Source organism: Molossus molossus, unplaced genomic scaffold (assembly GCF_014108415.1).
Source record: "Molossus molossus isolate mMolMol1 unplaced genomic scaffold, mMolMol1.p scaffold_m16_p_17, whole genome shotgun sequence".
NCBI lineage: Eukaryota > Metazoa > Chordata > Mammalia > Chiroptera > Molossidae > Molossus > Molossus molossus.
In genome coordinates this window covers 62,656,552-62,682,025 of record NW_023425352.1, presented here as the reverse complement: position 1 = coordinate 62,682,025, position 25,474 = coordinate 62,656,552, and the positions used below count along the sequence as shown (strand labels likewise).

The 25,474-nt window shown below is 38.3% G+C and overlaps 1 protein-coding gene and 1 pseudogene across 3 annotated transcripts in view; one reads left to right on the top strand and one right to left on the bottom strand.

The window, feature by feature from the left end:
• The window catches only part of NRG3 (neuregulin 3), a 1,298,130-nt gene that overhangs the window by 609,802 nt on the left and 662,854 nt on the right, over positions 1-25,474 (bottom strand). The window lies entirely within an intron of this gene.
• Positions 1,645-2,641, top strand: LOC118632209 (annotated as a pseudogene).

Genomic DNA, 25,474 nt, shown 5'->3' with positions numbered 1-25,474 from the left:
AGGTGGAAATAAAAACAAGTTCTTTTAAACAATTCTGTTTTCTGAGTGTGCATGTGGGTCCACAGATCATGTTTCCATTATAATCAGATGGAGTGACCATAGGATTTAATGTGAAAACTGAGGTATTTTTTAGAGTGAAGTGGCATGTAAAAAATAATAAATTATATATTTTGTAATACTCATATATTAACTTTCCAACCTATTATTATATTGGCAGACATAAAATATTTCTATTCAAAATAGTATGTTCAAGTATGTCTCCCCTATTTCCCACCATTGAAGCCCTCACCCCATCCCCAACCCCCTCCTGCTTTCCCCAAACTAATATCTGTGTCCATTGGTTGTACATATATGCATATAAGTTCTTTGGTTTATCTCTTCCTACCCCTGCCACCACCCATCCCTCTGAGGTTTGTCAGCCTGTTTCCTACTTCCATGACTCTGGATCTATTTTGATCGACAGCTTATTTTGTTCATGATAAATCATAAATAAGTGAAATCATGTGGTACTTGTTTTTTTTTTGACTGGGTTATTTCGCTTGGCATAATAATCTCCAGGTCCCTCCATGTTTTCTGAAAGGGTAAGAAATCTCTCTTTCTTACAGCTACATAATGTTTCATTGTGTAAATGTACCACAGCTTTTTTATCCACTCATCTATTGATAGACATTTGGGTTGTTTCCAGAGCTTAGCAATTGTAAATAGTGCTGCTATGAACATAGGGGTGCATATATTGTTTCTGATCAGTGTTTCAGGCTTCTTAGGATATATTCCTAAAAGTGGAGTCACTGTGTCAAATGGTAGTTTCATTTTTAATTTTTTGAGGAAGCACCATACTGTTTTCATAGTGGCTGCACCAGTCTGCATTCCCACCAGCCTTGTATTAGAGTGTCCTTTTCTCCACACTCTCACCAGTACGTGTTGTTTGATGATTTGTTGATGGCAGCCATTCTGGCAAGTGTGAGGTGATATCTCATAGTCATTTTAATTTGCATCTCTCTGATGATTAGTAACGTTAGGCATTTTTTCATATGCCTCCTGGCCATGTGTATACACAGTTTATTATTTTATGTGCAGTCTATCTAGTCCCAATTATATTTTTCTTTTCATAATAAAATGTGCAAATGTTTTAATCTAAATATTTTCATTAGTACATTATTTTTTTTTTGTTGAGATGCAGTACCTTTCTTTATTAATTATTTTTGCAAGACAAAATTCAACAAATAAGTGGTGTCTATCATTCCTCTAATTACTTCACTAACCTAAGATACTGCAAAATTTTAAGTCTTCTCAAATTCATATTATTATAGCACATAACATAAATTGATCCAATTAAGAGCAAAAATCCATGAACATTTTTCACCCAAAATCAAGATATTCTGGAAAACAAAAGCAATATTCTAAAATTCCATCCTACCCAACCTTTGCTTTCTTGTTTAATTTATTCAGTTTTCCCCTACATATTGATGTCATTCTCTTTTGTGAACACCAAATGATTTTTTTTTGTAAGAAAACACTTAGAAGATGTGTTTACAAAAAAAAAAAAAAAAAAAAGAGGAGTACTGGAGCAGCTTGCCACCAAGAAGTCCGGATCCAACGCCACGGACCATCGCCCACCCTGCACTCTCGATTCCTAAGTCCAGTATGGCAATGCTCAAGGATCAGCTGATTGTGAATCTTCTCATGGAAGAACAAAGACCCCAGAATAAGATCACAGTTGTTGGGGTTGGTGCTGTTGGCAGGGCTTGTGCCATCAGTATCTTAATGAAGGACTTGGCAGATCAACTTGCTCTCGTTGATGTCATGGAAGACAAATTAAAGGCAGAGATGATGGATCTCCAACATGGAAGCCTTTTCTTAAAACACCAAAAATTGTCTCTGGCAAAGACTGTAGTGTGACTGAAAACTCCAAGCTGGTGATTATCAGAGCTGGGACATGTCAACAAGAGGAAGAAAGCCGTCTTAATTTGGTCCAGCATAATGTGAATATCTCTAAATTCATCATTCCTAATGTTGTCAAATATAGTCCCAACTGCAAATTGCTCATTGTTTCCAATCCAGTGGCTATCTGGACCTAGGTGGCTTGGAAGATAAGCGGCTTTCCCAGAACCGTGTTATTGGAAGTGGTTGCAATCTGGATTCAGGCCGGTTCCATTACCTGATGAGGGAGTGGCTGGGAGTTCACCCATTAAGTGCACATGGGTGGGTCCTCGGGGAGCATCGGGACTCTAGTGTGCATGTATGGAGTGGAGTGAATGTTGCTGGTGTCACCCTAAAGACCCTGCACCCTGAATTAGGCACTGATGCAGATAAGAAACAATGGAAACAAGTTCACAAACAGGTGGTTGACAGTGCTTATGAGGTGACCAAACTGAAAGGCTGCACATCCTGGGCCACTGGACTGTCTATGGCAGATTTAGCAGAAAATGTGATGAAGAATCTTAGGCGGATGCATCCAATTTCCACCATAATTAAGGGTCTCAATGGAATAAAAAAAGATGTCTTCCTTAGTGTTCCTTGCATCTTGGGGCAGAGTGGACCCTCAGATATTGTCAAGGTGGCTCTGACAGCTGAGGAAGAGGCCTGTTTGAAGAAGAGTGCAGATACACTTTGGCGGATCCAGAAAGAGCTGCAATTTTAAAGTCTTCTCGTGTCATACCAAATCACTATCTAGGCTACCACAGGATTTTAGTTGGAGATTGTGCATATTGTCCTTTTTATCTGATTTGTGACTAAAAAACATCAGTTTCCTAAAGATAGAAATAGTAATGGTTCATAAAACCCTGCAGCTATGTCCTGATGCTGGATGGTGCTCACCCTGTGCAGTCCTAAACAGGTGAGTGTGAAATAGTTCCACCTCCTCAAAGGCACCACTGCCAGTGTTGCACACACTACACTTGCCCTTCAAATTAGATGTGTGTTCACTGTGTTATATAACTTCTGATTCCTTTACCCAACATGCCTAGTCCAACTTTTTTTTTCTCCAATCAGTTTCATCCTGGGATCCAATGTATAAATCCAGTATTGCATGTCTTCTGCATAACTGTTCTAAAGCATTTTATTCTGTGTACTATGTGTATCAGATTAGTGTATATTGCCATATACTGTAAAAAGAAAAGTCTACATATAAATAATGTAGCCAACTATCCAAGTGTCATAACAACAAAAATGCCAAATAAAACTTGAACAGTGAAACAAACAAATAAACAAACAAAAAAGATTTATAGGATTGCTGAATACTTAGGTTGATTTAAAGATATTTCTTTAAAAGCTTAATATTTCTCAAAATGATTAATGCTGGACATTGCATAGATAAATCATGACCATCAGACTAAAATATGTATTTGAAATGAGCTTAGTTTTGTTACTTTTATTAAAAATATTTATAAATTTTGACCACCATAGCTTCTCTTTCTATTGGTAAATTATTGAATATTATTTGGAACCACTGTAAATTGTGTGTGTACAACAGTTTATTTTTTGCTTCAGAGGTTGCATAACTTAATAAAAACATTGCTTTCACTGTGATACAAGACTACTTCAAAATTTCTATGGGTATTATCACTGTAAAAAAGAAACAAGAAGCTTCTCTTCATTGTTCAATGTTTAACTTTTATAAACTAAAATTCTTGTAGCTTTCAAATTTCTGTGAGATGCTTTACCTTTGTTGCAAGGAACTTCCAAAGCTTTTAGTTTGATTCCATGAATTGATGAAATTCCACTATTGGCGGTAACTTAAGTGACTTTGTCTTAGAGCATTGGCTAGGACTGATATAAAACTGGGATCATTTATCTGCTTATAAGTTGTCGCTGTTAATAATGCCAAGGCATTTACAACTACTTTGGCTTCACATTTTTTGCTTGCATAATATTTGCAATAGAAAATGAGTTGAATTAATTTGAAAGAACAATCATTTGACATAACTAATTATGCTTTTCAGCACTAACCATGCTAATTTGTCATCTTCTGCAAAATCTCCTAAAATACTTAGTTTCTTTCAAAGTGGATGCTGACATGTCTTTAGCAGATTTGTGTCTTTGGGCTTTAGTACTGTCAGTAATATTACTACGGGTCCCACAGGGGATGCAGACCAACATTTTGTATAACATCATCAAGTTTTCTAGCATTTAGAAATTCCTGGAACAAGAACTTTTGGGCAATTGCTGCTACAGAGACTTTAAAAAATATATTGCCAAACAATAAACTAAATAAACAGTTACAGATTTATGAGACGCAGTGAATGACAAAACCATTGTATCCATAGCATTCATACTGGAATGTTGGAATGCTCAGCTGCTATTACCCTCACTTATTCCACAAACTCCTAAGGAAGAATTTCCCATGCTTCACTCCAACAGCTCTCACAGCTGTGTCCTAGCATCATTCTGCACCACACAGATTTGGCACATTTCACAGGAATGACTAATACACCAGGGTGAGCAATTCTACCCAATACTTCTTCCACAGACACCTGAAGCCAGAGGAGTTTGCTGTCTCTAGTCAGACTTGTCCAAGAAGACTTTGTTATACCAGAAGCACACTGCATTCTAGCCTTCAAAGAGGGAGGCAACTACATTGCCTTTGGAAAGGAGCATGAAGGCAGAGATAGATAATACTTGGTCATCATTTCTGTTTGAGCATATGTTACAATGAAAATCCAGCTCACTACACGTGCATCTCACTCACAGACTACATTAGAAGCTGAAAGTCAAAGTGGAAATTATTTAAACGTGACCACTGTAACTATTTCATTAAAAGTTTAAAAACCAGAAAACAGGTGTTAAACCAAATGAGATGCCAGGCAGAAACTAAACTCGGTCTTTCCTGGGTTGTCTGGGATATGTGGTCCCCCAAAAGAAAGAGGGGACTTTTAAGTAAAACTGTGTTGATGAAGGTGATAGATAGTTTTTCTATGCATTTTCCTGGAATTGGCATTACTTCCTTTTATACCTCCTAGAAAAAGTCAATCTTCTTTTTAAACTAAATAACAATTGCATGGCTCAGAAATGTTGGAAAAATGAAAATGTATTTTTACTCAGCATGTGGCGTGAAGGACATAGGCAATCAGAAAAACCATGGAAAGCCCTTAATAACACACATATCTCCAAGACAGCAGAGAGAGAGATGCTGGTTTTTAACCAGCAATCCTGCTAAGTCCATGAGCCCTCAATTCAAAGGTCATCCTCCTGATAGAAAGAACGTCAACAATTCAGAAAGGTGCACTGTTTAGGGATGGCCTCTTGACTATTCCTGAGCATTGAGTGCAGCTTTTGCTGGGATACTAACCATAATGCAAGATCTATTTCACAAATCTTACTCTATTTACAAATCTCTCTAATCATTAGAATTAAAAAAAAAAAATCTTGTTTTCAGTTACCTGATCAAAACTTCCACCCCAAGCCCACCATCTGCCCTTAACAGAACATGAATACCTCCTTCAGTGTGGCAGACTCCCTGTATTACTCACACCCCTTGAGCCTGGACCCGCTCACATGTTAAAGCAGCCACTAGAAGGGCTTGTTCTGCCCATAGCTCTAAGTCAGTTGTTTGTAATGGGTGTAATTTTGCCACCCCATGTTCCCCCAGCTGACATTTAGCAATATATGAAGACATGTATGTTGTCACACTGGGGAGGTGTAGAGTGCTACAAGCATTTAGAGAATACAGACCAAAGATACTGCTTAAACACCCTACAATACAGCATAGAGGAGAGCCCTCCCCCACTACACACAGTAAAGAATTATCTGGGCCATAAGGTCCATAGTATCTGTATTGAAAAATTCTGTTACAAGAACACATACAGTTGCTTCTGAAAGGGTCATAAAACCTGCCATTTACACAAACTGAAGGGAGGGAGGGAAGTAAGAAAGAAGTTAGGGATGGAGGGAGGGAAAGGAACCGTAAATGTAGTCATTAGGATCAAGTACAGTGTGATTTCAATTACCTTGACTTGCACACTGTAGACAGCCAAGTAGGGGACAGCACAGTGGTTTGCCTGGAAGGCTTCCAAAATGGAACACTGGCTCCCCCTAAATGCTGAGAGTCAGGAACAAATTGAGGATCCTTTCAGCTGACTGCAATGTCTCCCTTTTATATCTCCTGGCTCTAAAATATTATCCAAATTGTTTTTTAAACCCTCCCATTTTTCAAATCTAAAGGGTGTATAAAGCACCAATATTTACAAATTGTTCAAGTAAACATCAGGATATACAATCACCCAGGTTAAGAACTACTAGAACACTGCTCACATCTCAGAAGCCCCGACATTGCTCTCTCCCACCATGATCCACTCTCCTTCAAACACAGCCAGCACCCATTCTCTTGTAATAAAGACGTCCTCTTTTTTTTCATTATGGTCTTACCATTTATGAATTAATTTCTAAACAATTAAGTTTCCTGATGCCTTTTTTTGGACTTTCCATAAAAGGAATGACCCTATAAGTAATATTGCCATGTTTCTTCATTCATGGAAGTTTTTTTCTTCAGGTGCATCTAATCTGCTGCTTAATTCATCCAATTGCTTTTTTTTTATTTTTTTTTATTTATCTTCAGAGAGAGTGGGAGGGAGAGAGGGAGAGAAAGGAAGAGAAACATCGAAGTGAGAGGGACACATTGACTGACTGCCTCCTGGAAAACCCCTACCAGGGCCGGGGATCAAACTGCAACCAAGGTATATGCCCTTGGCTGGAATTAAAACTGGGACTCATTGGTTCACAGACTGACGTTTTACCACTGAGCCAAACTGGCCAGGGCCCATTTGGTTTTCATTTCAGGCATCATAGTCTTCATATCTAGAAGCTCTATTTCTGCAAGTTTTTAAAATCTACTTTGGCACTTTTTACAATTTTCTATTTCTGGAATGTGTTGACAATTTACTTATCATTTTGTTAAAAATAGCAATCATGGCTGTTTTGTGACCCATGTCTGATAATCCTCACATGTACAGCTCTTTGCAATTCTATTTCCTGTTGTCAGTTCTGTGGATTCTCATGCTTGGTACCCCGTTTTCACTGTGTTTTATTATACTTGTATTCATGATTATTTCTGTATGATGTTCCCTACATTTAAAAAAAATAGAAAAAAGAAAAAACTTCAGCAATAATTTCAGGCTCAATATAAAGTCACAGTACTTTACAGAGGATTTCTTTGTTTTGAGGCATCTAGGAGTCCTGCCAGTCTACTGAGATTTTGAAATAATTTCATACAAGTTTGAAATCAGCATGAAAATTGATTTCTATTAACTTATTTTAAGGGTTAGCCACTTGAGATACCAGTTTTATGTTAGGAAGATTTCCTGTTGAAGTCTCCAGCATCGAATGTGTTCTGAAGTTAGGGGGGAGAAAAGTTCAGATTTGTCTAGATGGGTAAATTCTTTCATGGCATGAGTATCTTCTATGCTTTACTAACTTTTCTAGTTACTCCTCCCTCATCAGTTTGTAATTCTAATTTCTTGCTAACTTTTTTAGATTTGTTATGCTTCTTAGAAGTTTTCAATCTAGGCTTTTAAACTTTTACTAGGAATTATCAAATCACTACTTGATCCAAGTAACCTTATACAGCTTTATGTAAGTAAAATTTCAATACTGTGAGTTTTCATTTGTCATGATAGACGAATAGATTAGGAACCACTACTATGTATCATTCATTGGTTTATTCTAAAAATATTATAATAAGAATCTTTTACATGAAAGAGCTATTACTGTGAACATGGAAGAAGCAAAGTAGATCAGAGGAGAAATGCAATTTCCAATGAAATGCTAAGAAGTCATTCACTTCAGAAACTTGTACAAAATGGTAGGGGTTGTAGAGAGAGCTCAAGCAAACTGCATTTGTTAAGAAACAAAACACACCCAGTAAGGGTGATCCGAGACGACTTCTGAAAAATGGAACATTTGTAGAATATATAGGACTTTAACTAAAAGTTTTTGTATTAAAAAGAACATGAATTTTGAAGATTGCTCTTCACTTTAACACCAGCTCTAACATTACTACTTAAATTGAATTTGAGAATTTGAATATGTTACAGAGACTATGAATATCAATGTAGTTGAGAAATGATAATATCCATCTAATACAGAGGTGTTTTCTTAGGTATAGGGTAGTGGTGGGGATTGAGAGGAATAGCTTAGGGGTACAGGGTTTATTTCTTGAATAATAGAAATATTCTAAAATTGATCAAGTTGATGTATGTACAACTCTGTGACTATATTAAAATTTATTGAAAGGTGCTTTTTTTTTTTTTTTTTTTTTGGTGCATGTCCCTAGTGGGAACCGAACCCGGGACTCTCTGGTCCACAGGCTGACGCTCCAACAATTAAGCCAAACCAGCCAGGGTGAAAGGTGCATTTTAAATGGGTGAATTGGGAGAAAAAAAAATGGCGGTGGAGTGAATGGAAGCTACACAGACCACCTCCCAGGACAAAACTGGAATTACAATGAAAATAAAGACAAATCATCAGGAAAAAGCAACAGAAAAGCAATTTGGAAGACCACATAACCAGTGACACTGACTCAATCGTGGTAGGCTTACAGAGGCGCGAGAGGTGGGCTGGGAGCCCACGGTCTGCAGCAGCCTTAGCTGGGAGCCCACAGACAGCAGCGGCCTTGGCTGTGAGCAGCGGCCTTAGTTAGGAGGGGCGCCCTCGGGTTAAAGTCCCAAGCAGCTCCACAGCTCAGAGCTGGGACAGAGGCTGAAATAGCCACAGCCACTCATCTTGGGCTCCAGCATGGGGGGGGCAGACTAGACTGGAACTGTGTGGGGACACTCGGGATCTGGAGGGCACTCAGAGCTTTTGCTGAGTTGCGGCCTCTCAGGACTGTGGACATCATACTCCTTCCCAGGGATCTGGGGAGAGGTGGTGGCCCCTCCCTCAGAGATTCAACCCCTCCTGGTGGCCATTGAAATGCAAATTGAGACCCATTAACAACCAGCATCTGCACCACCCTCCGGAAACTCCCTTACTCTGAGCACCTGAGGGAGTTTTTCATTCAACTCAGACACCAAGGCTCTTCAGGTAATTGCTACAGATAGCCTCCAGGCAAAAAGCTAGAGGATAACTGTACCACTCCTGGGCTAGCAACTCTAACCAGGGAAGTAAGACTTGCAAGTGGTGTTTAAATTGAGACCTCCCTGGCTCAGGAGAGGGAGCCACAAACAGCAGAACACCAACACCCACAGGGAAAGTTTGGCAGGCTCCAAAGCCCACTGTGATAGCCAAAATGGTGAAACACAGAAACAAAGCCAAATGAAAGAACAAGAGACCTCTACCGAAGATGAGATAAATAAGGTGCAGTTAAGCAAGTTAACAGAACTAGAATTTAGAGCCATGATCTTGAGGAAGCTCAACAGCATGTGTAAGGACATGAGCACCATGAGTAAAGACATAGAAATGTTGAAAATCAACAAGTTGGAAATGTAAAACCAGCAAGAAGAAATGAAGAATGACATATCAGAAATAAAGAACACACTGGAAAGTCTAAACAGCAGAGTAGAGGAACCTGAGAACCAGATCAGTGAATTAGAAGATAGGGTAGAAAAGATCAACCAATCAGAAAACCACAAGGAAAAAAAATTATTAAAAAACAGGAAAACAGCTTAAGAGAACTGTGGGACACCTGGAAGCGTAATAACATTCGCGTCATAGGAGTCCCCGAAGAAGAAGAAAAGAGCAAGAGTTAGAGAATATATTTGAAAAAATAGTGACAGAAAACTTCCCTATTTTGATGAAGGAAGAAGGCATTCAAGTTCAATAAACACAGAGAGCCCCAAGTAAGAAGAACCCAAACAAGCCCACACCAAGATAGATAGTAATCAAAGTGCCAAAAATTAAAGACAAAGAGAGAATCCTAAAATGAGCAACAGAGAAGCAACAGGTTAACTACAAAGGAAACCCCAGAACGCTCTCAGCTGACTTCTCAACAGAAACACTACAGGCAGAAGGGAATGGCAAGAGGTATTCAAGGTCATGAAAAACAAGGATCTGAATCCAAGACTACTCTACCCAGCAAGGCTATCATTCATAATAGAAGGTCAAATAAAGAGCTTCCCAGACAAAAAAGGCTAAGGGAATACATTGGCACCAAACCAACACTGCAAGAAATGTTAAAAGGACTGCTGTAATTAGCAGGAGAAATAGGAAGAAAAATAGAACCACACTAAACAAAAATGGCAAGAAAAAAGTACATATCAATAATCACCTTAAATGTAAACAGATTGAATGCTCCCATAAAAAGACACAGAGTAGCCGATTGAATAAGAAAGCATGACACGTCTATATGTTGTTTACAAGAGATCCACCTCACAATAAAACACTCATATAGGTTGAGAGTGGAGGGATGGAAAAAAATCATCCAAGCAAACACAGAAGAAAAAAAAGCTGGGGTAGTAATACTCATATCTGATAAAATAGATTTCAAAATGAAGGCCATAACTAGAGACAAAGAAGGCCACTACATAATATTGAAAGGATCTATCCAACAGGAAGATATAACCTTGACAAACATATATGCACCCAATATAGGAGCACCAAAATATATTAAAAATCTTCTGGAGGACTTCACAGGAGAAATCGATAGCAATACAATCATAGGAGGGGACTTCAACACACCGCTGACATCACTGGATAGATCCTTTAGACAAAAAAAATTAGCAAGGAAACAGAGACTCTAAATGAAGCACTCCACCAAATGTATTTAATAGATATCTACAGAGAATTACACCCCCAGATTACAGAATTCAAATTCTTCTCAAGTGCACATGGGACATTCTTCAAGATAGACCAAATGTTAGGACAAAAACTAAGTCTTTACAAGTTCAAGAAGTTTGAAATCATATCAATCATCTTCTCAGATCACAATGGCATGTAACTAGAAATCAATTGCAACAAGAACATGCAAAGATATTGGAACACATGGAAGCTAAATAGCATGTTATTAAGCAATGAATGGGTTACCAAGGAGATCAGGGAAGAAATTAAAAACTTCCTGGAAACCAATGAAAATTAAGACAAAAAAACACAAAATATATGGAATGCAGCAAAAGCAGTTCTGAGAGGGAATTCCATAGCACTACAGGCCTACCTCAAGAAACAAGAAAAATCTCTAATAGATTATCTAACCTCACAACTTAAAGAACTAGATAACAAACAAAAAGAAAACCCCAGAGCAAGTAGAAGGAAGGAAATAGTAAAGATCGGAGCAGAAATAAATGACATAGAGTTCAAAAAAACAATTCAAAGAATCAATGAAACAAAGAGCTGGTTTTTTGAAAAGAAAAACAAGATTGATGGACCCTTAGCTAGACTCACCAAGAAACAAAGAAAGAGAACCCAAACACAAAATCAGAAATGAAAACGGAGAAGTATCAACTGACACCACAGAAATACAAAAGATGTTTAACAACTACTATAAACAATTGTATAGCAACAAATTTGACAATCTAAGCAAAAATGACAAATTTCTAGAAACACACAGTCTCCCAAAACTGGACTGAGAAGAGATAGAAAACTTGAACAGACCAAGAAATTGAAGACGTAATCAAGACTCTCCCAGAAAACAAAAGCCCAGGCCTGATCATATCAATAGTTGCCGAAAAACCCTTCTACAAAATCCAGCATCCATTTCTGATAAAAATGCTCAGCAATGTGGGAATAGAGGGATCATATCTCGACATAATAATGGCCATACATGAAAGACCTACAGCCAACATCATACTCAATGGGCAAAAACTAAAATATTTCCCTTAAGAACAGGAACAAAGCAAGGATGCCACTTTTGCCACTCTTACTTAACATAGTACTAGAAGTATTAGCCACAGCAATCAGACAGAAAGAAAAAATAAAAGGGATACAAATTGGAAAGGAGGAAATGAAACTGTCATTATTCGCAGATGAAATGATACTATACGTAGAAAACCCCAAACACTCCATCAAAAATTTACTAGACTTAATAAATGAATTTGGCAAAGTAGCATGATACAAAATTAACATCAAGAAATCGATGGCATTCTTATACACCCATAATGAACTCACAGAAAGAGAAACTAAGAAAACAATCCCATTTAACATTGCGGCAAAAAAATTAAGATATCTAGGAATAAACTTAAGCAAAAAATAAAGGACCTATTCACAGAAAACTACAGGTCGTTAAAAAAAGAAATAGAGGAAGATATAAAACAATGGAAGCACATACCTTATTCATGGATTGGAAGAACGAACATCATTAAAATGTCCATACTACCCAAAGTAATTTATAGATTTAATGCAATCCCCATTAAAATAACAACTACATACTTCACAGAACTAGAACAAATACTTCAAAAGTTCATATGGAACCAAAAAAGACCCCAAATAGTCACAGCAATCTTGAAAAAGAAGAACAAAGTTAGAGGGGTCACATTACCAGATTTCACTTTGTACTACAAAACCACTGTAGTCAAAACAGCCTGGTACTGGCACAAGAACAGGCATATAAACCAGTGGAACAGAACAGAGAACCCAGAAATGGACCCAAGGCAATATGCTCAATTAATATTTGACAAAGGTGACAAGAGCATACAGTGGAGTAAGGACAGCCTCTTTAATAAATGGTGTTGGGAAAATTGGACAACTACATGCAAAAAAGTGAAACTCGACCATCAACTTACACCCTACACAAGAATAAACTCAAAATGGATAAAAGACTTTATGTGACTCATGCATCCATAAATTCCTAGAAGAAAGTGTAGGCAACAGAATTTCAGACATCATACGCAGCAAAATTTTCACTGATACATCACCTAAGGCAACAGAAACAAAGGAGATAATGAACACATGGCTCTACATCAAACTCAAAAGCATCTGCACAGAGAAAGATACAATCATCAAAATAGAAAGGCTACCCACTGTATGGGAGAACATAATTGCCAATGATATATCAGATAAGGGGTTAATTTCCAATATATAGAGAGTGTTCATACAATTCAACAAACAGAAGACAAAGAACCCAATTAAAAAATAGGCAAAGGAACTAAATAGACACCGCTCCAAATAGGACATACAAATGGTTAAGAGACATATGAAGAAATGCTCAACATCACTAATCATCAGAAAGATGCAAATTAAAACAACAATGAGGTATCGCCTCACACCTTTCAGAATGGCCGCCATCAACAAATCATCAAACAACAAGTGCTGGCGAGGGTGTGGAGAAATGGGGCTCTAGTACACTGCTGGTGGGAATGCAGACTGGTGCATCCACTATGGAAAACACTATGGTGTTACCTCAAAAAGTTAAAAATTGAACTTCCATTTGACCCAGTGATCCCACTTCTAGGAATACACCCTAAGAAACCTGAAACACCAATCAAAAATAATATATGTACCCCCATGTTCATAGCAGCACTATTTACAATAGCTAAGATCTGGAAACAGCCCAGGTGTCCATCGGTAGACGAATGGATACAAAAGCAATGGTACATATACACAATGGAGTACTATGCAGCTGTAAGAAAGAAAGAGCTCTTATCCTTTGAGACAACATGAAGGAACCTGGAAAGTATCATCCTAGGTGAAACAAGCCAAACAGAGAAAGACAAGTATCGTATGATCTCACTTATTTGTGGAATATAATGAACCTAACCGTCTGAGGAATGGGGTAGTCCCAGTGACGTGGAAGTGGGGTAGAGACTGACAATCTCCAGAAGAGGTGGTGGTGGGGGAGAGGTAAACCGCAGAACTTATATACATGAACAATGGACATGAACAACAAAGCTGGGGACAGGGAAGGGAGGGAGGGGGAGGGAGGAGTCAGTAGGGGAAAAAGGAGAACATCTGTAATAAAAATAAATTAATTAAATAAAAAATAAAATTAAAAATTAAAAAATAAATGGGTGAATTGAATTATATGTGGATTATATCTTAATAAAACTTAAAAATAGAGGACATCCTGTTAAATTAAATTTTGGATAAATGATGACTACTTTTAAAACACTTATGTAAGAATTTTATGTTCCAGTCTCACTCTAAAAATTATTTTTTGTTTATTCAATATTTAAATGTAACAGAGAACATTAAATCCAATAGTCCTGAGGCAGAGTTCAGAACAGAATTTCAGAGAGACAAGCTGAGATATGAGAAGCCTGCTGGGATGAGAGAAATTGCCCTTTCATTCTCCCAAGGAAACACTTGCTAAAAATAACTCCTTAAAGTTTTTTCATGAGAGAAAGAGGTAGAAAGTCTAGAACTTTCTATTTCCTGGGGATTGTAACTCCTGACATTTTATTGGGTTAAAAATGGAGTCCAGAGAATCTAGAGGCTATACGCCCATTTGGATTGGAATGCTGAAAGGCTTTTAATGATCTGTCTGTGTATTTACCTTGACCATAATGGATGTAGACAAAAAAAACCATTTTACTATATATATTCAACATTTATTGAACTTTCTACTAGATGCAAAGTCCATAACTAGCTCTGAGAGATTTGAAAGTGAATTAGACAATCCATCTTTTCAAAGACATTACAGATTAGTCTAAAAGATACAACCAAAGCATAGTGTATCTACCATCACATTTATTTAAAAAAATTTTTTTTCTTTATTTATTTTACAGAGAAGAGAAGTGAGAGAGAGAGAGAGAGAGAGAGACAACGATGAGAGAGCACATCGATTGGCCACCTCCTGCATGCCCCCACTGGGGATCAGGCCCACAACCTGGACAACCTGGATCAGGCCGACAACCTGGACATGTGTCCTGACTGGGAATTGAACAGAGTTGTTCAAAGGATTCCGATGAAAGTCATTGAGATCGCATTGTAGCTGCATATGCCAGGAGCGAACATCTGGGGAAAGGCAATAGGATTACATTGATTCATAGGGAAGCACACATAACATCATTTCCCCTTGACCTCTACTGAGCTGGCTTCATTATCAAGTCTCTCAGTGATAGGGAAGGCATTATTTTCTGAACTGTTCAGGCTGGTATGTGGGATTTTAGTATCAGGTGTCATCTATTACACCACACAATGGGGTTTTCTGAACATGAGCTTGCTGATAAAATCAAGAATCATTTTAACAAATGGAAAATTGCCCATTCAGGCCAACTCTCCATCTACCTCTCTCTCCAGACATTCACAGCCCTGTCACCAGATGCCCTTGAAGATAAAACCTTTACCAGTGTTAACTTGTGCTGTGTAAATTTCATTTATCATAATAAAATAAGCTTAACCAGAAAAATGTACTTCCATGTGCCAATGAAAACAAAATATTTTTTTAAAAAGGAAAGGTAACTTTTAATGTTCATCATTCCAAACATTCACTAGTGAATGATGTGTGGTTGGAACATTTATTTCTAAAGAAAATGCTATTTTGCAGGAAGTGATTTACTTGTTGATAACTAGATTGAAAGCCCCACAATGGCAGGATTTTACCTGTCATGTTTGTTGGACAGGGCCCCAGCACTAGCCATGAAATGTGGTACAAAAATCACAATTGTCAAATGAATGGTTTAGTAAAGGATGACAACACATAAATTATGCTATTGGACATTTCCTTTGTCACATGCAAACAAATTACAGCAATGAACATGAGCACACAATTAAAAGATATAATTAAAAGCAATACTGACTAATGTTTATTGTTTACTATGTGCCAGGTAAATTTTTAGGTACATTATATCATTTTGTCTACTCTATTTATTTTAAGGCTGATGAAATTTAAGAAATGTGTCCTAAGTCACAGGTAAATTGAAGAGTCTGAGCATAAATCTAGCTGTTTATTATCCCAGAGCCATACTCTTACCCGCTGTGCCAAGTCTCTCTCCATATGTATATGTATATGTATATGTATATGTATATGTATATGTATATGTATATGTATATGTATATGTATATGTATATGTATACACACACACACACACACACACACACACACATCTAGCCCATGGGCCAGGTCCCTGGGAAATGAGACAGAAGTTGTCAAGACATAAGTTATAGCATAATGCTTTTTTTTCTTTTTATTACCCAATCCGGACCTTACATAAAGTTTTGATAAAAGAGAGGTTATCTGTTATGGGCCAAATTTATACATTTGGTCAATGAAGGGCTAACAGTGTGAATCCTAGAATAATTGCCTCAAATGTGTTTTTCTCACCACACATCAGTTTAAAATTGAAATTATTCTTGCCCCCTTCATATTCCTCCACTCACCCACATTAATAAGGAATAAAAATTAGTGATGTTTGAGGACACAAAATCAAATCTGTTCTACAAAGGTTTTTTGTTAACATTATGGATACACACTTGTGCAACCACAGGATTATATATTCCTAGGCCAAGACCAGAGTGACCATGGCACCAAATCTTATTCAGGGATCACCAGTCACTTTAGTCAGTCAACACCCTGTGCACAAAGTTCAAACTGAACACGTATCTGGTAAATCAAATGCATAGTCATGGTTACTTTCCTTTAATAACAGAATAAAAGCACCAAGCTTATTTAACACATACACTTTTGCCCCCTTGTTTTTATATTTTCACCCCCAATAATAACTCCAATAAAAAAAATCCAAAGCAAAGAAAGAGCATGTGCAGAAGCTGTTAGAATCTCATTAGGCCAGATGGTGTCTATAAAAGGAAGAAATTTCCACAGAGACCTAAGAAGAATAACCAGACAAAATCACTCCAAAGTTCTATTTGAAGAATCTGTCAGATAGAAGGAGTGTGATGATTCTGGGATAAAACCAAAGGCTCTTCTCCCAAATTAATTAGTATGAAATTCATTTGCATAGGAAGCATTATAGATTATCATGAGATTTTCAAAGAATTAAAAAAAATCATTAAAAAATAAAATGACTGAGAGGGAGTGCTGCTTCATATGTGCCTTACTGACAGTTTTTATTCTCATTGATACTTTTCCTGTATATATAAATGGGGTTCAGTGAGCCCAGCTGGTGTGGCTCAGTGCTTGGGCGTCGACTCATACATCAAGAGGTCTCCTGTTCGGTTCCCAGTCAGGACACATGCCCAGGTTGTGGGCCCGATCCCCAGTGGCGGGCAGGCAGGAGGTGGCCAATCAATGTTCTCTCTCACCGATGTTTCTATCTCTCTCTCCTTCTTCCTTCCTCTCTCTAAAATCGATAAAGAAAAATAAATTAAAAAAAATAAATAGGGCTCAGTGATGATGACCTTCTGATTTTTAGCTTTAAGTGGGTGGTGTTTGTCACATATGTTTTTCCTTTGAGATAACACTGGCTTCTTGATGGTGAAGGAACGGGGAGGGGAGGGTCCAGGGGGAGAGAGGGGAGACCTCTAATACTGTCAACAATAAAGATAAATTTTTAAAAATAGAAATGAATAAATAAATAAAAATAATAACTTTTACTCACTGATTATTTGAAAAATCCTAAAAACAGAGGATGAAATGAGGACACAACATTGTAATTTTCGAGCCAAAAAACTAAAGAAGAAAAGAGTCCTCTTGGTGTAAAGGTAATAAATTTGACTGATAAAGAAAATGTGAATTGTTGGTTAAAGAAAATTTTTCATTGAAAACCATGAATGATATGAGCTGTTTGTAGGTTTTACATTTTTACTCAACTAATTTACTAATAAGGTCATCAACTGTTATTTGCCTTTATGAATAATAACTTTTGAAATGCTTCCAGTTTAGTTTGTTGTTCTTAACATATTGGTAGCTTGGGCTTCTCTCCCATCATTCCACCAAACATCAAAGCCTGGTTAGAAGGCTGGCACTGGGGTTCAGTAAAGTTGAAGAGCCAGAGATCTGTCCGTTCTGGCTTAAGTACACTGTGATAAATCCTGTATAGAGGAGAGCAAACGAAGACTGAAGTTGTTCTGCTCTGGATTCTGTGAGGAGAAAAAGAAACTAGGAAGAGTCATGGGCAACATTCATTGCCTGCCATCTCCTTACTCTACCTCTACCGACACACACATGCTCACATACACATGATATTCAAAACTTTTAACAACTGGCATCCACCACTGAAAATAGACAGAAGGATAGAAAGAGTGCGGTGGACCTCCTGTTGAGACAGGCCAAGCAGGTACTCATGCCAGTGGCGACTGGCCAACGATCATGGGCTTTCTCCATATTTTAACTACTGGCAGGCCATGCTGACCCAGCGTGTTAACTATCCTTCCCAAACCCGAGTTCTTTCAGTACCCAACTCCTCGGGGTGAGACAGTATATGAATATATTCATCCCAGAATAGAAAAACCCAAGAATTCTGGGGAAAGGGAACACTTGTCCCTTAATGTGGAAGTTCTAGAAGAAGGATAACCTCCAGAAGAAGGAAGCCTTGCATCTACCTGGCCACTTTCTGGATGGTGTGGCAGAGGGACTTAGAAGCAGCACTTCCATACTGATCTAAGGTTTTTAAGATATTTGTTGCTGATAGTGTATGCATTTCAAGAACTTGGTAGGAAGTGAAATAAAAAGAAATACCAGATCATTTATATGCATATACAAGCTCAACAAGTCACTCACTGCACACCCAAAGAATAACGTGAGCGAATCTGCAGAAACCTTCTTGCACTTGTAAACTTTTCTATTCTCATCCTTTCTCCCACTTACACATAGTAACTAAAGAAAGACAATCATAGGACAGTAGAGTGTCCCCCACCCTACCCATTTCATACTGTTAGGTTAGTGTTTTTTTTGTGGTTTTTTTTTTTTTATCCTCATCCGAGGACATTTTTCCATTTTTTGTACAGACAGAGTGGGAGGGAGAGAGAGGGAAACATCGATGTGAAAGGGACACATTGAGTGGCTGCCACCCACATGACCAACCAGGGCTGGGGACAAACTGCAACCGAGGTACATGCCCTTAGCGGGAACCAAACCCGGGTCTCTCCGGACCGTAGGTGGACGCTCTAACCGCTGAGCCAAATCGGCCAGGGCTAGGTTAGTGTTCTAAAGCACCTTGTCCTTATAGTGTGCTAATCTCCTTAAACCTAGTGATAGTCTAAATTCAGAATAGGAAATTATTCATTGTCTCAAAAAATGGTCATTTATGTAATGTTTCGTGGGTGTCTACTTTTTATGTGTATTGTTGCCATTTGGCTGTTGCATTATTTGTTTTTATTTTGTTTAGCTAAATTATTTATTTTTCCCTTTGACATTAGACACAACAGGAACCTTAACCTCATACAATTTTCAGGAAAATGCAAAATAAAGCCACATCAAGACAGCACTAACCTTGCACCAGATTTGCAAAAATCACAAGTCTTAGCACATGTGAGACAATGGGGCTCTCAAACCTGTCAGCTACAGAGTACATTTGTGTAACCATCACAGAAAACAATTTGGCATTACCTGAGAGATACAGGTAAGCTTTCCCTAAGATCCAGTGATTTTATTCTAGTATTCTCATTGCCATAGCAAGAATAATAAACAATAATAAAAACTGGAAACAAAATTGTTATACACCATTATATATTAATAGTTTGTGGCTACAATAATTCAAACAGTGCAACACTAAAACATAATGTTAATGAAGAAATGAAACTGTTTTGAAACAAATAATATTGAATGAAAAAGACAAGGTCACAAAGGAATACAACTCCATTTATAACAAAGTAAAAAACCAGGCAAATCATGTAATTATTTTTTATACATATATATATATGTGTGTGTGTGTATGTATATATGTGTATATATATGTGTGTGTATATATATATATATGATAAAGATGAAGAGAAAAGCAAAGAAAAATCTATAAAAAAATTCAGGATGAGGATATTAAAAGGGTCATGCAGTGAAGGAGGGGACTATAAGAATTGCAACTAACTGGGAGTTTCCTTCTAAAGTGGACCTTGGATTTTTTGGTGACCTTGTAATTCTCCTTTAAACCATATGTATATATGGCATATATTAACTTGAATGTTTCATGGACTTAATAATAAGATCAAATATAAAAACAAAAGTAAACAACAATAGTTAACTTCAGCCCAGTATGCACATACCAGAAATTACCTTATTATTATTTTGTTTTAATTTTTTTTCTTTATTGATTTTAGAGAGAGAGGAAGGGAGAGGGAGGGAGAGAAACAGTGATGAGAGAGAACATCGATTGGCCACCTCTGCATGCCCCCCACTGGGGATCGGGCCCACCTGGGCATGTGCCCTGACCTGGAATCGAACTGGTGACCTCTTGGTGCATGGGTCGACACTCAACCACTGAGCCAAACTGGCCGGGAAACTACCTTATTATTTTAATGTGCATTTCTTAGAGTCGTTACTGGCAAATTGTTTTAGATATGCACCGGAGAATGTAGGCACACTAATCTAAGAGACGTTTGTTTGTTTGTTTCTAATCTTGAAAGTGAAACAGTTGGGAAGGCGTTTTAAGGGGACAAACTTGCAGCTAGAAGATGAACATGTCTGAAGAGTGACGCACAGCACAGTAGCATCGTCAGCAATGTTGGAGTATATGCTTCAACGTTGCTCATGGACTAGGTCTCAAATGTTCCCACCACAGAAAAGAAATGATAAATATCTGATGTGATAGAGGTATTAGCTAGAGCTAAAGTGGTGATGATATTGCAATATATCAGCCATTTTCATCTGATGCACACATAAAATAATTACTGAAATTCTGTGGCACATCAAAAAATGTTATATTTTTTACTGATCTGACCAAAAAGTTATTTCAGTTTTGATGCAGTCATACTGGCTGGCTATTGTTATGTTGGCTGATGTCATTGTTTTATTTGACATTCTAAGGGAAAAGAGGTCACAGTAGATCAATGTATTAAACTAACCCTTTGTAAACTTAAACTTACAGAATATTATGCATCAGTTGTATCTCAACTAACAAACAGAAACAAGGCTAGAGTTCCTGGTCACATCCATCTGCAGTTTGAATGTGGTTGCTGTAACTCCTCATGGTAGCTTAACTATAAAAAGTGAGCAGAGCCCAGCCAGTGTGGCTCAGTGGTTGAGCATTGATCCATGCACCAAGAGGCCACTGGTTCGATCCCCAGTCAGGGCACATGCTCAGGTTGTGGGCTTAATCCCCAGAAGGGTCCATGCAGGAGGGGGCCAATCGATGTTCTCTCTCATCGATGTCTCTCTCTCTCTCTCTCTCTCTTTCTCCCTCTCTCTAAAAGAAGAAAGAAAGAAAGAAAGAAAGAAAGAAAGAAAGAAAGAAAGAAAGAAAGAAAGAAAGAAAGAAAGAAAGAAAAGTGGGTGGAAATCTTATTTTTTCCTTATGGGGGTTGAGTTAGACATGAAACTTGAGGTGTCTGATAGTCCCACAGGCTCTACTTATCACACTCCAACAAAGACAGCAAAGGCCACAGAGGGATTTGTTCAGACTTCCTTTCCACTGCTCTGCTGTTTGATTAACAAGCCCCATGGCTCTTTCCTGCTTCTTATTTCCTGCACTTTTGAGGAGTAATAAAGTGGCCAGTTTCTGGGCTGTTTGGGCTCTTCCTCTCCTTACTACATCCTGGTTGGACTTGATCACCAGTCCCATGGCTTCTTCAACTGGACTCTCATTTTCCAGAAAGTACCCAACAGAGATGACCAGTGAGGACTCACTCAGGTGGCTATTGATATTGTGCAGGTAAAGAGTTACACCTTGCAAAGTATTGCAGAGGAATCTGTATGCAAAAGTAAGAAAATAGGTAATTAATTGATTTTAGGTTGTAAGTTGGGATAACTATGAGCCACTACAGAAAAGTATGCCTAAGTGAAAGACACAAAGCATTGTTTTTACTCTTTGGGATTCATGTTCTTCTTGATCTTGCTTATCTTGTTTTAGTTTACTTTATTTCTTTCTAACCAGATGTAGAACAGTCTTGACTACTACATGCTTTCAAATGATCTGGGTATCAGAAAATGTCTTCCCTTGGGTTCCCAGAATTTTAGGTCAATCGTCTTCTGGCCATAAGAGAACCAAATATCCAGTGTTACACTTTAGCAGCAGAGTTTTGGTTTCGCAACAAGCTAACAGGCAGAAAATGTTGGGAGAGAAAACTCTTTGGAATAAGTGAGAGTCACAGACATATCTGCTTATATGAATTCATTCATATAATAAATATTCCTTTTCTATGTGTCCTAGCCCTGTTTTAGGAGTAAGGCATTCAAGGCTGAGCAAGGCCATCAAGATCCTATCCCTTGTGGAGCTTCAAATCTGGTTCTAGCAGCAGAACGTCCCCTCTGCACAGAGGCAGTGCTGGAATGACTAAGGAACGAAAACCATCCAGGAGAGTGTCTTGTACAGGAGTTGAAGCCCTATCTAAATATGATCGGTAAATGGGGTGCTCAGTCTCTGTGTTAACCGTTCTCCATTTTCTCTTTTCCTGTGTTTATCTTTGTTCTTTTCTGCCCTGTTCTTGGGTGCATTACGTGAGTTTCCTTGCACTCTGTTTTTTTTTTATTGCATCTGGTAAATGGGAAGCAGCAGAGAGAAATGGGAGCATTGGAGGATGGGAAGATAAAAGAGGAGATCAGGATAGCCTGGGTCTACTTCATCTTGTGCCCTCTCTTTGACTCCCAATCTAAGGGGAGCCTCGGCATCATCCTTTCTACTTATTGCCTTTCCACCCTACAGTGGTCAAATCTCTTTTCACCTCGACCATATTAACTTGGGTAAATGACCCCCCCGTGCATAAGCCTCTCCAAAAGTAGCACTTGAGAATATTATCTGTTAACTTATATGCATGTATTCATGAATAATGGACATGGACAACAAGGCTGGGGATAGGGCGAGGAGAGACAGGGAGGGGGAATCACTGGGGGAAAAAAGAGAAACATCTGTAACAAACTACATTAATTAATTTAAAAAAAGAATATAATCTGTTGCTTCCAAGATCTCCACTGAAACAGCCATCAATAGAGGGAGTAGTGTACATCGTCCTCTGGCTTAATGTCTGAGAAGAAATCGTCCACGGTTCACCAATCACCTCGCCTCAGGGTCAGCCTATAGGCACTGGGCTCTCAGCATTACATTTGTGAAATTTGAAACTCATATAATACATACCAGTTGACACCTACTAGATGCATAATGGAAAAATCATGAGACCAGTCTGCTGCCCTCTGGGTGTCCACTGATGATGGAGTGAACCCCAGATATCATTAGAATACATACAATGAAGGGTATGAGAGAGGTATGTACAGAGAATAATGGAAGCAAGAGATTAACCCTGCCAAGAATGGGAAGGTATTTGATATAAAAAAGATTTAACCAAAAATGATATTATGAGCTGAGACTTGAAGGCTGAGTTGGGATTCACTACACAAAAAGGAGAGCAGTGAAGGAAGAACAAACCATGTCTTCAGGGCAAAGGGAGTGAGGAAGCCTAGACTTGGCATCTGTACAAAGAAAGCAAATGCACACAGAAAACGGTCAGGACAGAGCCTGTGGAGTGTGCAAGGATATGAGTTAAGGAAGTAGCCAAGGCCTGGCCATGAAGTTGTATAGGTCATGGTGAGGATTTCTTTTCTGTTGGCCTTATAAATACATAAATAATCCAATGTGCATTTTTGAAATGTTAATCAGTGGCAGACTGAAGAACCAGTAAGCTTGATAACTTGGCATCTTTCCTCTCCCCTAGTACCTCTTCTGGGCCACAGACCTTCCCAACTTCAAAGTTAATATTCATCTGTTATGCACCATAAGGGTTTACTGATTGTTTGCGGTCAGCCTGTACTGTAATTTATTGTGGCATCCATTCTGATTGGCTTGAGCTCTTGTCTTGCCCTTGAAAAAACATTTTTATATGGTTTTTATTCTAGGATAAAATTATGGCAAGCTGGGATTACTGAAGGATGTTTTTCTTGTGATGTAACTCACAACAGAAAATATAGAACTGGACACTTTTAGCATCATACTTATTTCAATATATTCCAAGAATCCATCACTCTTCACAATTGAAAAGGTCTGCTTTTCTTGTCATGTAGTGCCTGTTGGAAGTGTGGTAAGGAGAAAGGAAAGTAGATAGATGGTGGCCATAAGGTGTGATAAGGAGAGTTGAAACTAGTGAGACAGGAGACAAAGGTGAGGGAGTTTGAGGATGACGATAATGAATGTGGGTTTAGAAATGTTAAGGTGGAGCTACTTGTGGAAAACTCTGGAAGGCTAACTAGAAAACCTGGGGGCCTAGAGCTTATGAAAGGGGAGAAGGGAGAGATGTGTCTTTAGATAGAGATGTGTTTTCAGATGTCATCGGAATCAAGGTAAAGAGCTAACTTGTGAGCATATAAGAATATATGTACCGCTATGTTCATAGCAGCACTATTTACAATAGCTAAGATCTGGAAACAACCCAAGTGTCCATCAGTAGAAGAGTGGATTAAAAAGCTGTGGTACATGTACACAATGGAGTACTATGCAGCTGTAAGAAAGAAAGATCTCTTATCCTTTGAGATGGCATGGAAGGACCTGGAGAGTATTATGCTAAGCGAAACAAGCCAAGCAGAGAAAGACAAATATCACATGATCTCACTTATTTGTGAAATATAATGAACTAAACAAACTGCTGAATAAAATTAACCCAGAGACATGGAGGTGGGGTTCAGGTTGACAAGCCTCAGAGGAGGGGGGATTTGTGGGGGAAGATAAACCACAGAACTTACATGCATGTATGCATGACCAAGGAACATAGACATCAAAGCTCGAGATGGGGTAGGGGGAAGGAGAGAGGGTGTCAGTGGGGGGGGAGGAGAAACATCTGTAACAAAAACAAATTAATAAATAAAAAATTTAAAAATAAATAAATAAAAAACAATCAAACAAAAAAAGATCACCAAGAATAGCATGTCAATAGAAAAGATGAGAAAGAATGGAACACATGGAAACTTTTCCCTGGAAAGGTGGCCCAGGAAGAGATTCATGGGTGAGGACACTGAGAAGGCATGGTCTTGAGGAGAGCACCCAAGAATGGATCATCAATAGGGTGACCACTTTTCCGGTTCACCTGGAATGGATGTGGTTTATGCTTCCTGCTCCAGCATATTTATTGGTTCAGAATTTGACTTGGGTGAAAGTGTCTAATTTGCACAATAGAGTCTGTGGTTTGAACTGAAGTGAAAAGCACTAAATGCAGGTATGTGGAAACCTTCTAGTCTACCAGCTGGTGAGGAGCCTGCATGTCTGTCTCCTTAAGAAGGGAACATTATTCCTCAAACATTATTCCTGGGGATGCGTTTTCAATGGTTTTTAATTATTATCTTGGATACTGATTGGCTTTTTGGAGTAAGTCAGCCTATTTGGATTTGGTCTTTCATTGACTTTTTTTCAGAGCTTTAATTTTACTACAGCTGTTTTGGGGTAATGAAGTTTTAGCTTCCATCGTTATATGTCCTTCGCTTTTAAATTGAGATCCCTGATAGTTTTGGTGTCAACAAACTAAAATGAATTTGATCAGCGGAGAGATAAATCTGTCATATCTGATGTACTTCACTTCCCATAATTAACAACCAATCTGAGATGCTGGTCTTCATGCCATGTATGAAAACAATGCGTCCCATGCTGGG